A 16,610-nucleotide genomic window follows, 5' to 3' on the forward strand; every position below is an offset into this window, starting at 1 on the left:
TGAAAATGCATGCATGATTTGGAGGATTGGTTCAAAATTTTCCTTGAATCTCAAATCGAAACTAAGTTGCTAGGTGAGTTAAATTTCGGCCATGCATGTTGTCTTCCTTGGTGAGTGTTTTGATGTTGTTGTGATGAAAGCATGGAGATGAGTGAGTTCGAATGTTTAACAAAAAGGAAATTTTCGCCATTGAGTTCTTGTTGTTATGTGTGTGTGTGTGCATGAGTATTCGGCCATGCTATAGAATTTATGTTGCAAAATGATTAATGCTTAATGAGATGTATAATAGTACTTGTGAATGAGCTTGAGAGTATTTAGACAATTAGACATGAAAAGGGTGGTAATGAGGCTGAAAAATTGTTGGATGGTTAATTGGGTAAGGAATGAAGCATTCGCCATATGGGGTATAAATGGGCATAGGTGTTAAATACCTTGTATTGGAAACTTTGATAAATAAGTAGCAATAAATTAAGATGAGATTGAGTAAATTTTCAGCTTAGTTGTGTTAAGTATTCGGCAATAACCATAATAATGCATGTGAATGCCGTATGTTTGTGTTTGATGGAGAGGTAAATTGTTTGATTTAGCTCAAGAGCAAAGGGGAACTAGATTGGACAAAGGAAAGGAGAAAGCAAACGAGTAGCCGATTTGGAACCGTTCTACCCCAAACAAAGTAAGTCATTAAGCACATATGTTTGATATTGCTTAAATGATTGTAAAATCTATGCAATTGTATTTAATGGGATGCTATATATATATATATATATATATATATATATATAAATGAAATTGTATGTGTATGGAGTGATGACAATTGTTGAATGTAAAAGAAATAGTGAAATGTGTAGAAAGTTTGCTTTCGGCACTAAGTGTGCGGGCAATACGTGTGTACGGTGACGAGATTGGCACTAAGTGTGCATGCTGGAAATATATGGCACTAAGTGTGCATGCTGGAAATATATGGCACTAAGTGTGCATGCTGGAAAAAAATACGGCACTGGGTGTGCGAGCTCGAAGGGTATGGCACTATGTGTGCGGGCTTAAATTGCGTGGCACTAAGTGTGCGAAATCGAGTATTAAGCATCGTGTGTGCGTATCTATATATATGGAGGGTGTGTCTCCATCGAGTTGAGTATGGACAGCGGATCGGTAAGTACCTCGAGCTCATGACGAATAGAGAATACGCTCATGCTTGGGGTTGAATTTGGTAAGCCTTAAATCTATGTGATGATTGAAATTGTATGGTTGTGGTGGAAAATAAGTTAATGTGTAAAATGCTTGATTATCTTGTTGTGTAGAATATGAAATGTGGATGTATGACTTGGTACGAGATTGGACCGAAAGGTCCGAGGTATTATGGTATAGATTCGATATGGATGAGTACCTAGCCTCGTTTGTTGTACATGTTGTAGTAACTTTATCGGTGGATTGATGAATGCTTATGACTTCTTGAGTTGCAAACTCACTCGGTGTTTTTCTTGTCACCCATTTTAGGTCTCTCGGACTCGTATTGTTTGCGTGATCGGGACCATCGTTGAAGTCATCACACCGGCTGAAATCTTGTGGTATTGTCTTCGTTGTTGAAGAACATTTGGCATGTATAGGCTATTATATTTTGTCGAACTGTGGGTTGTAAACTTTAAGCCATGTGAAAATGGCCTATGCGGTCGTCGAGTGGGATGCTAGAACCTATAGCCACGAGTCTTAGAAACTCTAATTTTGATAAGGTGGCCATAATTTGTGTCATGTATGATGGATGATTAAGGCCAAGGAAAGATTCATGAAATTGGCATAGTCTACTGCAGTAACTGTTGCGGACAGCAGCAGTGAGATGCGATTGAAAAATCACTAAAAATAGTAGAAGTAGAATTAAATAGTGAGTAAATTATGAAATTGTACCTTGATGAATCTATTTTTATATGGACGAAACGAAACGACCATATGAGCAGTATACTGAGAAATATTAAAGTTCTCGTGAGACAGGGCCAGAACGGTTTCTGGGTCCCCTGTCGCGACTTAGAAAATTTACCATAAATTATCCATAAAGAATTAGGAGTCATGACTTATATGTACAGATTCCATTTTGAGTCTAGTTTCATTAGAAACAAACGGCACCAGTATTAAATCCCTGTACAGGGAGATATTCAAGTTGTAACGCGCGAAGGTCAGAGCAGTCGGTCCCTGTAACATGGGTGACTTTAACTAATAAACTGTACCAATTGGCCCGACCAAAAATTCTAGAAATAAATCCATGGATGGGTATGTAAGTCTAAATTCAGGGAAAATTTACGAAACCAGTTTCTGAGTTTTGAAACTCGAGATATGATTTTTAAGGCGACGGTGACGCAGTTTTCCAGCCTGACTGGAAATGTCAAATTGGTTGGTACCTTGAGAGGATTTGGCCGTTAACCCCTCGTGTCCGACACCGGCGACGGTCACGAGTTCGGGGTGTTACAGAGTGGCCGGCCAAGCATGGCTTCATTCTTCCAAGATTATGTTGTTTATTATTTAATATTGGTAAGTAATTAAAATAGAGGAGAAATAAAGATTAATAATAAGAAAATGAACAAAAAAAAGGGTGTGTTCATCCTTGCTATCCTTTAGCCGAAAAACCAAGTAAAAGAAAGAGAGAAAAGCTTTGGAGAAGTTCGGCCATACTTGTATCTAGGTTGAGGTATGTTGAAGTTATTCCTTTAAATTCATGTATATTTTTGGTTGTTAGTTTGAATTCTATCTATCCCATGGTTGGATTTGGGGTTGTTGGAGAGTTGGGATTTGACAAAGAAGCTTAAAAATTTTAGTTGATACCTTGATGCTATTAACATGTTAGTTATATGGATGTGCTAAGTTGCTTGTTATGTTAGCATGAAAGTTGAAGTTGTTAAGTCATTTTGTTGGAGGTGCCGAATTTAGGACTAAGAAGAGAATGAGTATTCGGCTAACATAGTTGAAAGGGGATGTTGCCGATTTTTAGATTTAGATTATGGGAGTGGCTATAATGGGCATTAAGATGTTGAACTTAAGAAATGTAGTCACATGTGGATTTATATGATATTACAAATAGAGGTGAAGCTATGCTAGATTGGGAAAAAGTCGATCAAGTGTGCATGAGAAGAATTTAGGTGTTTAGATGATGTTATAGATGACATTGTACATGTATATATATATTCGTCCATCAAAGTGAGTATGTAGGTGATGTTGAATCAAATTTTTGGTGCACATTCGGTTATGTATATATATATATATATACATAAGTATGCCCATTCGTGATGTTACCTTTAATTATGTGTATAATCGACTAAATGGGTAATTAGTAAGAGCGGTTGCGAATATACAAACATACATATGCATGTGTAATTGAATTATAAATGTTTAGCAAGATGATTAAACTAGTTAATTTATTTATTAAGCCCGAGAAGTTAAAGAAGGGGAATCAAGCAAGGGCAAAGCCAAGGACATCGAGTAGCCGGGTCGGAACCGTCATACCCAACACAAGGTAAGTCCTTAAGCACTTTTGTGAGAACTCCTTGGATAGATATTTTCAGAGTGATTCTCCTACTTATTAATATGACCATATGTACAATTTGAGTTAAGTAAATTGCTTTACCATGATGAAACAACATAGGGCACTATGTGTGCAAAATTATGTGGCACTATGTGTGCCGATTGGGAGGTTGAAGCATGAGGGAATCTCAAATGCACTATGTGTGCGATTTACTATGGCACTATGTGTGCGATTTACTATGGCACTATGTGTGCGAACATAATAAGCACTATGTGTGCAACATTCGGTTGTTGATATAAATTGTGCATGAACGAGGTAAGTGATTGAGCTACTAACTAAATATCAAAATTGAGGTTGTGCGGTGTATGCATAAATTTATCTAGTGCATCGTTGTTCCAAACTTGAGGAATTGGATCTAAATCGATTGGGCTGACTTGGCATTTGATTTGATTGAAGGACTTGGCATGAGATCGAATCAAAAATTTAAGAAATTGTAGCATAGTTTGTTATGGTTGGAAAAATTGATTTTGTATTATTTGTTTTTCACTTATGATTATTATTGTTGGACGGTAGAGTAGTGCTTATGACTTACTGAGTTATGTACTCATTTGGTGTGCTTATTTGTTGCTTATTTAGGTTCTTGATCCATTTTGTGTGCTCGGGACCGTCGTCGAAGTCATCACACCGGCTAGCAACTTTTAGTATTTTCTTCTTAGTTGGTCTAGGAGAACATTTCGGCATGTATAGGCTATTATGTTTGTTTGAAATTTGGTATGTAACCTTTTAGCCATGCGAAAATGGCATAAATGTTCGGTTGGATTTGGTTTTATGATGTTTGGTCACAAGTCTTAGTAATTCGGTTTTGGTTGAGTATTGGTTGAGGTCTACTCGATTATTACGCCATATGTCGTGGCTGATTTATTGTCGGTGCTATACTCATGATATGGCTATAGTGTAGTAGGGAGATGGTCGGTGATGATTAGCCCCTGGCATGGCTAGTCATGGTCATAATTGGTGACATGTATGATGAATTATTAGTTAGACCAAGGAAAATCATGAAATAGGCATAGTTCACTCTAGTAACAGATGCAAACAGCAGCAGTGATGTGAGATTGAAAAATCACTAAAAATAGTATAAATGAAATTAAATAATGAATAAATTATGTAATCGAAAATCGATGAGTCTATTTTCATACGGAAGAAGCGAAATGACCATATGAGCTATATGTTAAGAGATGTTTAAATTCTCGCGAAGCAGGGCCAGAGCGATTTCTGGATCCCCTGTTCTGACTTAGGAAATTTACCATAAATTTTATCAAGATAATTAGAGGTCATACCTTATATGTAAAGATTCATAATCGAGTCTAGTTTCATTAGAGATAAACGGTATAGGCATTGAAGCCCTGTAGAGGGAGATATTTAAGTTGAAATGTACAGAGGTCAGTATAGTCGAACCTTGAAATAGGGGAGAATTTAATGAATAAACTGTACTAATTGGCCCAACCAAAAATTCTACAAAAATTCTCCCATATAGATATATGAGTCTAGTTTCAGGGAAAATTTACGGAATTGGATTTTAAGTTTCATAACTCAAGATATGATTTTTAAAGCGACTACGATGCAGTTAGCCAGCATGCCTGGAAAAAAAAATTTGGAGGAAATAAATGAAGTAAGCTCGGTAACACCTCGTGTTCGATTTCCGGTAACGGCCATGGGATCAGGGTGTTACAGTCAGTGTGAAATATAGGGACTAAGTGCGCAAATATCCCTTCACCGCAAATACGTGAAGATCCGAGGGTATAGGATCGGGTTGAATTGGGTTGCCCTATATGACGTCGTTTTGAGGCCACTGAAGAAGGCCCCAAACGACGTCGTTTCTTCCCTTTTATAAATACAACATTTTCCTTAAATCACAGAATCAATCAACCATTTCTAAAACAAAACCCTAGCCCTCTTTTATCCTTCATTTAGTCGACCCAAAAAACAACTCACTAATCACCGTACCACCTCCATAATCGGTGGCCAACAGTGAGTATAAGCTCCCCTTTTAACCCCGTAAGAATCATGCCTAAGATTTAGCACTTCCACCTGCAATCAAAAAATCAGAAAAGGACTCCCGATTTGCTGAAGGAGACGAGACTCCGACGACATAAATGGTTCAGGTGAGCCCTTCTTTCTCTTTTTTTTTACCTTGTAGCAGACGTAAAATGAAAGAAAGAATAAAAAAAATGATGAAAACCCCACTCCAATCGGAAAAAAAAATAAGAAGGAGAATCACCTTCTGAAAATTCCCTTTTCCGTACTTTTGATTTCTTAGTCTTTGTATTCGTCAAAATTTAAACCGATTATCTCTGGCTTTTTATAGCCGAATGAAAAAAAATGAAAATACAAAACTATTTTTCTTTTTTTCTTTTCTATTTTTTGCTATATTTATTGCTATTATTTTTGTCGCTTTTCGTAGGTAAGGAGGTCGTATGGAGGCGTGAGGCTGCGGACGTGGCAGTGACGCATTGGAGGTCGCTAGCAGAGGGGAAACCCTAGTGTTTCCGAGGTCCCATTGTATTTGTGCCATTTGGGCCAGTTTCGTAGTTGGACCATTGGTCCAGTAGGTTTGAGTTAGATTAGGTTTAGCTTGGGTTTTAATTTGGATCTTATTGTAAAATGGGTTATGAAATTTGGGCTATAATTTGTATTTGGGTTGGTGAGGGTTGTAAATAGAATATTTTGGACTGTTTTAATTTGGACTTTATTTATTGGTTTTTTATTTATACTATTTATTATTATTATTGGATAATTTATGGGCCCAGGAGAAATGGGCCAATTATATCACATACTACTGACACTGATTGAATATTTGACTCAGATACTTTAGTATCCATCACATACGCAAGATAGGCATCATACCCCTTTCTAACATATTTCTATGCTGATATTGCCAAAATCACATTAGGTAATCAATCTAGTTTATCAGATTCAATATGAAGCAACTCACCATTCTTACTTTTCAATACAATATATTTCTGCTTATAATTTACCACTATATCATATCGGGTTAACCAATCCATTCCCAAGATCATATCAAACTCATCAAATGACAATAACATTAAGTCAGCCGAAAAACAATAACCTTTTACCATTAACAAACAGTTCTTATAGGCTTTATCCACCATAATACACTGGCCCAGGGGTTTGAAACTTTAACCACAAATTCAATGAATTCAACAAGTCAATTTTTAATAGACACTAGGTTCGTGCATATATATGATTGTGTGGAACCAGGATCAATCAATGTAGTAATTTTAGTATCAAGTAGAGAAAAGTACCAGTAATGATGTCTGGCGTAGAGGCATCTTTTCTAGCATGAATAGCATATGTCCTTGCAGTGCTCATGCCTCAGATCTAATTGCTGCATCCTTGGTAGTACCTCGACTACCACTAATATTACCGGGATGACGGAGTGGTCTGCCTCTTACAATAGGATTACTAGGCTTTGGGGTTATTCTATTTCTTTTACAACTCTTTCAGGACAATCCTTGAGAAAATGGTGAAGTAAACCACATCCAAAACAAGCTCCACTTCTAGACCGACATTCCCCAAGATGAAATTTGTTACAATGTTTACATTTTAGACTAGGGTTACCAACACTACCCACACTGGTCACAAATGGAGATTGTAACACCCCAAACCCGACTTAGACGTTATGGCCGAATCTAACGTGTCACATCAAAATGTTTTTCAAAAATTGATTTTTTCGGTAAAAATACATTACTGAATCTAAATCCTTTTATTATTATTTAAAAAAAGTTCTCGTCAAAACATCTACCAATTGGTTTGCCTTTGGTATATTACTTCAATTTAAACCGCGAAAGCATTTTGGAAACTTTGTTGTTGAACGCTCTTGTTTTTTAGAAAACTGTGGCTATTTTGAAAACTCGTGTTCTCCTAGACTAATAGTTTAATAAGAAATCAAAGCCCAAATAAAATTTAAAACCACAAATGGCCTTATTACATAACCAAAAACCCAATATGAAATTTAAATAAATAAATTCAAAGGTAGAACATCAGCAATCGTGTGGCCACCTCCGAGTCCCTTGCAGCACCAAACCTTCTAAGGCTGAGGATTACCTATACAGTTAAAAGAAAGGGTGAGTTTACGAAAACTCAGTGTGTAATCCCCTATCAGTCAAATAGTAAACAACGCCTGCAGTAATAGTCTGGGCCTAAGTCCTATCCAGTATCAATACATGCTGGTCTTAGCCTATCTGAATGAAACGATCGGCCTTTAGCCCCATACAGTAATAGTGTGGGCCTAAGCCCAACACAATATCAGTACAGTGTAATGCAATTATGCATCCCACCCAAATCCAGCCAGCACACCACCCGTACCAACCAACACACCATGTGGGGATATAAATCGACCCACCCACCAAAGACACCAATATCGCGACAAAGTTGCCAAGATTAATAATAAAGATAGTGGCGTAAAGCAAAGAAATGTGGTAAGCCATCAAGATGTCGAATTGTGGTGTAGCCACCAGTATCAGTGAATGTGACATAGTCACCAGTACAGTACTTCCTCCATATCAAAATCCCAACCCCATGTAGTATGTCATGTCATAAACATTACGTGTATGCAAAGTCATACTTAGTACAATCATATATGTAAATCATAAGCACATCAATCATATGAAACATAAGAGCATAATTGTCATTTTACCATACAGGGGTATTACGGTCATTTTACCCTAAAGAGGTATTATGGTCATTTTACAAACCAGGGGTATTTCGATAATTTTAAAAATTAGAGGTATTTCAGTAGTTTCACAAGTCAGGGGTATTTCGGTAATTTTATGACCCGGAGGTATTTTGGTAATTTCACAAATCAGGGGTATTTTGGTAATTTTACAAATTCTTAATGACGCAACCGAAGGTCCATCTTTGCCTCGAGGGACTTAAGTAATCTAAACAGACATAACGGTGCAAATGGGCGTAAGGCCCATACTCGGCCCAAGTGGGTCCACACGCTCGTGTGGCACATTTAGCCCAAATTTAGATACGGCTGTGTACACCATAGCCCGGTTCATTAGTAGTCAATTATCGTAGATTTTATCAGTGTGGGCCCATGAGCCTATTGGGCCCAAGGTGCCCATTTCGGCCTATCGAGGCCCAAAACAACCTAGGTGATGTGCACGACATGACAAGCCCAACCATATTCCACCTAGCAGCTGATTTGACACAAGCGGCCAATGAGCCCATTGGGCCTACGACCCATTTTGTGGCTCTAGTGGCCCACTACGGCCTAAGCCCACGAATTCGCTCATGGTGGCCTTCCTTGCCGCAAGCCTACGTTCCGTGAGCTCAGCTCACCACACGCGCGATCGCACGCTCATGTGGCACCATATGCCATATTCCGGGGTTTTCGGCATTTTGCCGATCTACAGTCATAGCAGAGTAACCAACATACACATTTTCAGCTTTTCAGCCGATTAGCGAACATGGTATACGGTTACACACTTTTGTTAACAAAGAGAGTGGCTAATCCTTGAGCACCAAACCTACATCAATTCCAACGCACAATCAACGTATGCTGATAGGAATACAATTAACCTTATTAACCCTTAGTCAAATGAATGACTAGAGCAAGATAAAGGGAATACTTACCGAACCACAAGGTTAATTAGGGAGAAGGGACAATCAGCCTAACCCACTAGAACAGAGGAGCAAAGCTAGCACCACTTGTCCCTAGCCATTGAATGGTAATAAAGAACAAGGTTAAACATAGGATTACCAACAGGGAGGAGAAGATTTACAAAGAATCAATACACACCACTTGATCACAGAATATTCGCACAAGTCGAAAACTGAAGTAGAGAGGGAGAGTGCTGATATTTGGCCAAAGTAACACCACTTGAGAACACCACAAAAAACAACAACCGGTCTACAAAGAAGATACCGATTGAAAGAATTGGGAGGAAGAGTATTCGGCCAAGAAAACTGAGAAGTAGTAGATGTGAAAAGAGAGCAGTGGTTCTGCCAACCAAATGAAAAGAGATTAAGGGGAAGAAGCAAAGTTCGATTTTGGCACAAAAAGTAAGTGCTAATCGGCCCAGGAAGTATCGATTCGAGATAGGGAAGGAAAAACAAAGAAAATGAGCAGAAGGAGGAGGCAATAGAAGAATTCGGCACCAAAAATCATAAAAACTAAATGCCAAAAGAATGACACACAAAATCAAAACTTGAGGAACAACACTTAGCCAAAATTCTGAGTACCTCCTATGCAAATTCGGCACAATACCACACCAACTCAGGCTCTACTTTTTCCTCCTAAAAATCCTCTTTTATCTCCTCCATGATTTTCTCCATGATCAATCCTTGACCAGTTCAAACTTCCCTTAGCAGAGTTTCAATCAAACTCCACCTTTCTCACCACAAAGAAATAAAATGAAATATCCCTTTGCATTCTATGGGATTCGAACACAAGCTCTCACAATAGCCATGTCACGCCACCACCACTAGGCCACAAGCTCACTTGTGTCTACTACAATTATTTATAAAGCCTACAAGGCAAAGTATGAGTTCACTTAAATAAATAAAACAAAAAATTCTGTCTACGCCAAGACTTGAACCTCAAACCCCTTGTACACTCCACATGCCATTTACCAATAGACCACTAGGCTTTTTATGTCATGGTCTACCCAAATTTAACTATAAGCCTATTGGCCCAAATTTAGGGATTTACTTATAAAATTTTTTTTTCCTAAAGCCTAGGTTTGAACCTAAGATTTCTCCAACACTTCTTAGGGCCATTAACCACTAAAGAAGACATTTAATTGTGTCATTTCCTTGTACAATTAAATACTTATATACAACCTCCTTACGGACCCATACTCAAGGCCCAATACTTCTAGGCCCAAATTTGGGTTGTTATAGAGATAAAGACCTCGGGTTAGAATGTTGAGAGCCCCACTTTCTTCCAAAATATCCCGTAGAGGTGGTAACACGATCATAAAACTTCTTTAATTTCTTAGAACCAAATGATTGTGACTTACTCATAACTCTTTTCCCAGACACTTGAGCCTCTCTTTCAGCTTGTCTCTTTTCTTTACTCAATTCCTCCACTTTGTGTGCTCGATCGACTAACTTTGCAAATTCCCTTATTTCTAGAATTCCAATTCGTAACTTGATATCCTCATTTAAACCCTCTTCAAAGTATTTACACATCTCAGCATAGGTCAGAACCCATTCTTGGGCATATTTGCTCAACCGAAAAAATTCTCGTTCATATTCAGATACAATCATGTTTCCTTGTTTGAGCTCTAGAAATCCTTTCTTTTTCTGATCCATGAACCTCTGACTAACATACTTCTTCCTGAATTCAACCTGGAAGAATTCCCATGTAATATTCTCTCTCAGTACAACTGAAGTTCTAGTATTCCACCAATGATAAGCTATATCTTTCTGTAGGGATACTGCACATTTTAGACATTCAACAGGTGTACAGGATAGTTCATCAAAAACCTGGATAACATTTTCGAGGTAAAACTCGGCCCTTTCCGGATCATCATCTGCGATAACTCTAAAATCTTCCACCCAATGCTTGCGGATTTTATCTATCAGAGGCTTACCAATTCTAACAGGTTTGGCACCCTGTGGTACCTCAGGAGCTGGTTGAGGAGCAAGTGGAGGAGGTCGTTGTATAGCAGGGTTTGTTTTCAGGTACTGTGTAAACTATTCATTCATCATTTGAAAGAAAACTTGTTTTGCCTCCTTATTTTAGCCCTCAGACACGGGCCTTTCACTACTAGACGCAGACGCAACTCTTTGAATTGAAGCTGAAGCATTGCTCTCAGCTTCCTCGAATTCAGCTCTAGCTTGGTTGGATGACGTTACTATATGAAAAACACATTTAAAATGATCAGGAGTCATCACACTATCACAATTTATATAATAGCATGTATAGCTAAACTCGTGTTCGCTATGTCAAATCCGAGAATCAGCTAAATCGTAGCTCTGATACCACTAAATGTAACACCCCTAACCTGTATCTGTTGCTGGAACAGGGTTACGAAGCATTACCGAAACTTTTCGAAACATTTATAAGTATCTTATGTAAATTACTATTCACTAACCAAGATCATTCATAACGTTCCTTGATTGGGCCCTCGAGGCCCAATACAAGCATTAGAATTGAGTCGGGACTTAATCAAAAACTTAATAGTTTTTCAAAACTTTTCAAAATTTTTCCAAGGCGCAGGGCCCACACGCCTGTGTTGTCCAAAGGACACGCCCGTGTGACCCTAAGACACTCCCGTGCTAGAGGCCGTGTTCGACCCCGTGTAACTCCCTGACTTGCCCGTGTGCTAGGTTTTGTGATTAACTAGTTTAATTCAAAATTAGGTGCAGGTTTCACACGGCCAAGACACACGCCCGTGTTCTAGGCTGTGTGGCACACACAGCTGAGGCACACGCCCATGTCTTTACCCGTGTGCTCAATTCTGAGCATTTTGTTTCTCAAAAGTAAGGTGCAGGGGATACACGGCCTAACCACATGCCCATGTTACCAGGCCGTGTGTCACACACGGCTTAGACACACCCCATGTGTCTGTCCGTATGGACAAAATGAAGCCATTTCTAACTTCATTTCCTACCCAGAATTTCACCCAAAACTTGCACTTGAAACACAACCAAATCCAACTATTCCAAGCATTCAAAATAAGCAATTTCATCATTTAACATGACATATCATTGCAAGCACAAGTGTTTATAAACTTACCTTGGTTTTACTTAGGCATTCACAACATTTGATCACTTATTCTTAACATAACACATGTATATATATATATATCATAATAATCTACTTAGTCATACCAAAATGAACCATTACTAGCCATTTCAATGGCTAGGTCACAAAATAACATTTCAAGCCACTATTGGCCAAGTTATCCTATACATTCCATTTTGCTAATTATACCCAAAATGACTAGTTGATAGTGTAATGATGTTCCAGTGATCTCTAACCTTCACGAGCTTTCGAGCACTATAAAACAGGAGAAAATAAAATAGAGTAAGCATTACATGCTTAGTAAGTTCGTATAACGGAAACTAAACTTACCAATCCTGTTTATTAAATTTAAGAACACAGTATCATGTTTTCCATCCATTTGACTAAACACATACATATAATCAAACATGTTAGTCACCAAAATCTTCATATCAATCAAGTAACATAGATGAGCTTATCATGCAATACTCTTTCAAGACATTATCATTTCATCTCAAAATTCTCATGCCATGTCAAGAGTTTTATGTCCGTCGAATCATTGAAATTTCGATGGATGCTCAAGTAATACACTTGAGGTGTACGATTCCCTAATCTGTCAATTCTTATTCAATGGTATCCGTTATGGCACTTAATCAAGGAACACACTCTCGAGCCATATATCGTATAACAGGATTACCAGTCCAAGCTAAATCCTTTATATAATGTATGCTCAAAAGAGCTCGATTAGGATTACCAGTCTAGGCTAAACCCTAATCATAACGTATGATTGAGAGGTATTATATCAAGATTACCCGTCCGGGTTAAATCCTTTTTATAACAAGGTCAATGGGATTACTCGTCCGAGCTAAATCCCGTCCCCAACAAAAAAAATGACCTTATTCATTTCGGGGAAAGCGCATATATTCATCGAAATTCAATATTCAATCGGGACTTATCCCTTTTTCACCATATCAATCATGGGGATGGGTTTACTATGATTGGAGGAAGTGTACAGTACTGGCAGCTCTACTGCAAATACTGTTTAGTGCCGTAACCGGTACTACTTGGAGTGTAGGGATGGGTGGGTTGATTAGATCCCCACATGGAGTGTAGGGTTGAACGGAGATGGAGTGTAGAGGCCGGATGGGTAGGACTTGTATACTGTTACTGCACTATTTACTGTTACTGTAATGGGCCAAGGCCCAAACACATGGCTGTTTCTGTAATGAGATGGGCTAAAGCCAAACTGATATTGTCACTGTTACTAAAAAAGGTTTAGGACCAGACTGTGGTCGCTTTCTGACTGTTTGCTTACATGGGATTACACACTGAGTTTTCGTAAACTCACCCAAATGTTTATCTGTACAGGTAATTCCCAGGCTTAGGCGGATTGGTGCTGCGAGGGACTCAAAGGCGGTAACGCAACCACATTTGCTATCATATTTGCTTTATTTTTTATAAGTAATCTCATTTTGGGTATTTTGACTATAATAAGGCCTCTTTAAATTTTTAATCTTTAATTTTGGGTTTTAACTATTTTGAATTATAACTGCTAACAATAGGAGGCTAGTTTTCAAAAAGATAAATGTTTTTCAAAACACCACATTACACAACATGTTTTAAAAGCTTCTGCAATAAATAATGTTTTAGAAAAAAATGACGATTTAATATGATTAACTCTTTGCTAAATGACTTTCAATTTAAACAAATGAGACATCATAAAATCATTGTCAAAGTCATAAAGAGGATGATTATAGAACATGTTTTTCAACGATATTGCATTTTTTTTTACAAACACTTCAACGTGACATCACCATATTCGGCCATAACGTCTAGGCCGGGTTTGGGGTGTTACACTGAATCTGGCGATGTCACATTGAAGTTTTTTTCGTAAAGTGTGATATCATTGAAAAACCCATTCGTTATTTAACCTTTTTGTGAGATCTTAAAGATGATTTTAAGGCGTGTCTTTCATTTTCAAAATGTGAGTCGTTTGTCAAAAAGTTAATCATATTAAAACGTCATTAATTTTCAAAACGTTATTTCTTGCGGAAGCTCTTAAAACAAGTTGTGTATTCGTGGTATCTTTGAAAAACATTTATCTTCTTGAAAACTCGCGTCTTTTCCTACTGCTACCAGTTATAAATCAAAAAAAATCCCAAATTAAAAACAAAAATCCAAAGAGGCCTTATTATAATAAAAATACCTCAACTAATAATATTTATAATCAAAATCAAATGTGAAAATAATAGCAGTTGTGTGGCCACCTCTGAATCCCGCGCTGCACCTATCCACCTACATCTGGGGATTACCTCGATAGATAAACAGAAAGGTGAGTTTATGAAAACTCAGTGTGTAATCCCATATCAAACAACCATACAGTGAGCAAATATAGTCTGACCTAAGCCCATTTCAGTAATGGTTCAGTTTCAGTTAGGGCTTTAGCCCACTACAATATCAGTATCAGTTTGGGTCTGAGCCCATCTCAGTGACAGTAACGGTGCAGATATACAATCAAGAAATCCTACCCAACAGCCTCTACACTCCATCTCCGTCCAACCTTACACTCCATGTGGGGATATAATAAACCCACCCATCCCTACACTCCAGGTACTACCGATTGCGGCACTAAATAGTATTTGCAAAAGAGCTGCCAGTACAGTACACTTCCTCCAATCATATTAAACCCATCCCCATGCAACGCATCATGCAACATGTCATGTCATATCATAATATTACACATGTACTCAATGTAGTTAAAATAGCATGTTAAAATATAGTCATACATGAATATAGATTCGTACAGCACATAGGGGTAAAATAGTCATTTTATCAAATAGAGGGTATAGGTAAACTTACTGACCCAACAGTAGGCTTGCAGTCGTCTCGAGCGACCTGTGCAACCTTAACAGTCAAACAGTAAAAATGGGCCCACGACTTATATTGAGGGCCCATGCGGGCCCACTCGCTAGTGTGGCCTACACGGGCCCATAATTCCCTTGGTCGTGTGTATTACATAGCCTGGCCCAATAATTTCCATAGGTTCGTGTGAGGCCCACCCGGCCCAATTCGATCCAACCCCTAAATTCACATATGGTCGGCCTCGTCAATTATACGCCCATGTTTAGTCACACGAGCTACCACACACGTAGCTGCACGCCCGTGTGGTGTTGACTATACAAACTTTTTGGCTTTTTGCCGATTTATGACTAGGAGCAGTGTTTTCACACACTTGGTTTCTATTTGCCGAAAGAGAAGACTGCCCACACCTTTGAACCCTACACTTAATCAACAATCCCTAATTACTCACTTAAACAAGTACCCAATCGAATACACACAAACTACCCTATTCATTAAACTCACAACAACATATCTTCGATCAAGTAAAGAGTGGAGTTTCGTCCACCCTAACACCAACTAAATATCTTTCACCCTTTGAAAAGTCCATAAGCACCAACCGAAAATAGGTAAGCACTCAATCAACAAGTAACAATATAACACTATACTATTACACTTAAATCACCCAATCGACAACCACTTACCATGATTGAACAACCAAGGCCCTAACCACCTAAACCGTCGAGAAAGAACGATCACTTAAGCCCTCGGTTACAACCTGCAATTCAGCAAACCTCTTATTAACAACTCTTCGAAATAACAATTTGAATCAAACCAAAAATTAGACTTGCTGAAACGCAAAACGAAAGAATTGTAATGACCACAAAATCGAGAGAGAGCAATGAAGGAAAAGTCGGCACAGTGAGGGTAGGAGAAGGAGTAGTTTCGGCAATGAAGAGGAAGAAAAGATGAATGGAGAATAGGGTAGGGTTCGGCCACAAACAAAGACAGTATACGACTACAACAACCAAGATGAGAGGAGAGGGCATTACTAACACTGATTGAGAGAGAGAGAAGAAGAAGTATTTAGCCAAAGCAAAATCGATTGAGTGAGGGAGAGAAGAAGAAGTGCATATCGGTAGGCAAGGGGATTGTAGAGAAGAGCAAAAACCAAAAGCAAAATTTGGCACACTAGGTAAAAGGTGAGTTGTGACCGACTTTTTTGACAAAAAGGGACTCCCATTTCGGCATAACCTCTAAACACTCCCCTCACTTGACTCCTCAAAACTCTCCAACCACTCCACTATCTAAATCCCAACATTTCCTCTTAAAATCCCTCCATCATAATCCCTTCAACTACAAAATTCAAACCACACTCAACTCTGTAGTATTTCGGTCAACCTCTACCCATACAGTATAGGCAGTAAAATAAACACTCCATTGCACATGCCAGGACTCGAACTTCAGTCCTCAGGTAAGAATAACACACCACTTATCCCTTAGACC

The sequence above is a fragment of the Gossypium arboreum genome, chromosome 7, assembly GCF_025698485.1.
Source record: "Gossypium arboreum isolate Shixiya-1 chromosome 7, ASM2569848v2, whole genome shotgun sequence".
Taxonomy (NCBI): Eukaryota; Viridiplantae; Streptophyta; class Magnoliopsida; order Malvales; family Malvaceae; genus Gossypium; species Gossypium arboreum.